General features: G+C 39.6%; 1 protein-coding gene across 1 annotated transcript in view; it reads right to left on the minus strand.

The window, feature by feature from the left end:
* Window positions 1-1,792, minus strand: part of LOC101851586 (CAP-Gly domain-containing linker protein 1) — a gene marked incomplete in the record, with an annotated part of 91,891 nt that overhangs the window by 19,965 nt on the left and 70,134 nt on the right.

A 1,792-nucleotide genomic window follows, 5' to 3' on the forward strand; every position in this document is an offset into this window, starting at 1 on the left:
ATTGACAAATATTCTTACCGTGAGCAGGGGCAAAGGTGTGAGGGACAAACACACACACACCACGGCAGTTAATGTCATGATGGTAGTGGTGAGTTTGTGATTGAGAGATGGGGGGGGGGGGACAAGCAAAACACGGCATCATGTGAGAGAGGCACGGCACACAACATGGGAGTTTTGTCATATTGACTACTACAGCCCATATTGAGACACTTTAGTTTTCGTAAGAGTTTAACGGCACTTGCAACACAATAAGGTCATATAAGTGCCAAAGATTAGAGGTGTTACAAGAGAGTAACAAACACAAAATAGGAGGAGGGGAGATGGAGACGATAGTTTTTTTATAGGAAAGAAGGAGAAAACCACACCAGAGCACCTGCCAACCACCCACATTGAGACACAGAGGTGGGAGACTGGAGTCCGTGGTGTCATGGTTCAACCTCTCGGCCATACAGCCAACGAGTTCAAGGCTTATATTGACTACGACCCACATTGACACACTTGAGGTGGTAGACTGACGTCTGTGGTAATATAAGTAGGCTCTTGGCCATACAGTCATTTTAATCAGTTCCCATATAATACTGGGAAGACATTTTATCGAGTACCTCGTGTTTTCCGCTAGAATGTGGTACCCCACACATCCAGCATTTGCACAGGGCCAGGTTGAAATGACCTACCTCCTAAACAACCTACAATGTGTTGAATGTGGTACAAAACTGTCACAGACACTCGAAGGAGACACAAACTCCTATGATAATTCATCGCTATTACTCTCGCAGACAAAAGAGCCGCAATAATTTTATTGGGCAAAAAAAATCTGTCAATGACTTTTGGTCTGCCTGGCACGGACTGAAAATTTGAAGCGAGCGAGCTACCAAAAGTGTTAACTAGATACAATATGTACAAGTGAGGGACCCTTGACAAAATGGTTAGAACTTTCCATAAATTATCAACACTACTAGACCTCCTGTGTTATGAGTACAAAAATATTATGGTTGGAACTTTTCTTGAATTACCAACACTACTAGACCTCCTGTGTTAAGAATACAACAACACACTTGTTATTCATTACGGTGGTAATAGAGGCTTTCATTTCCACACAGCACAGAAAAATTAGAAACTAATTCAGAAATCAACGCACACTTGTCGCGACCTCAGTGCTTTCTTGTCGTATCTCCATTTTTTTAAGCAGTGAAAATGTGACGTCTTCTTAAGCTCAGTCTTTGTTATGAACTGTTTTCACTGTTATTAAAAATGGAGACATGAACAGAAAGCACTGGGGTCGCCATGAGATGAGAACCAAGGAACAATATAAATAATTCACATATTGTAAAGGATTGATAGGCGAAGAAAGATATTAACTTATTTAAATGCTGTTAACATTAACCAAGAATCTTTAAGTAAGTTAAAATAACGACAGGTTTCTTGGGATTGGGAGTATTTTTACAGTTGAATACGACTGAGGAGTGGAAGTTACTGACATAATGTAAGGGGAAAAAAACTTCTGGCAGAATTGCACTCAGAAGCAGAAATGGCTTCATTCGAATCCACAATTCAATCTACTGAAGCAAAAGGAATGTGAAGAGCTGAAATACAAAGGACACTTCATCATTGTTTTGTACTAAATCTCATACAACATTTTAACTCGTTTACATATCACAACAACACAAAAAAAGGAGCCACACTCTTACGTCAACGCTATAAATATCTTTTTAAAGTACAGCCTCTTTCTCTTTCCTGATAAAGAAGTAAAATTATTGAGTAGATGTTTTACGGCACTATCGACACAATTTTG

The sequence above is a fragment of the Aplysia californica genome, unplaced genomic scaffold (assembly GCF_000002075.1).
Source record: "Aplysia californica isolate F4 #8 unplaced genomic scaffold, AplCal3.0 scaffold00324, whole genome shotgun sequence".
Lineage (NCBI taxonomy): Eukaryota > Metazoa > Mollusca > Gastropoda > Aplysiida > Aplysiidae > Aplysia > Aplysia californica.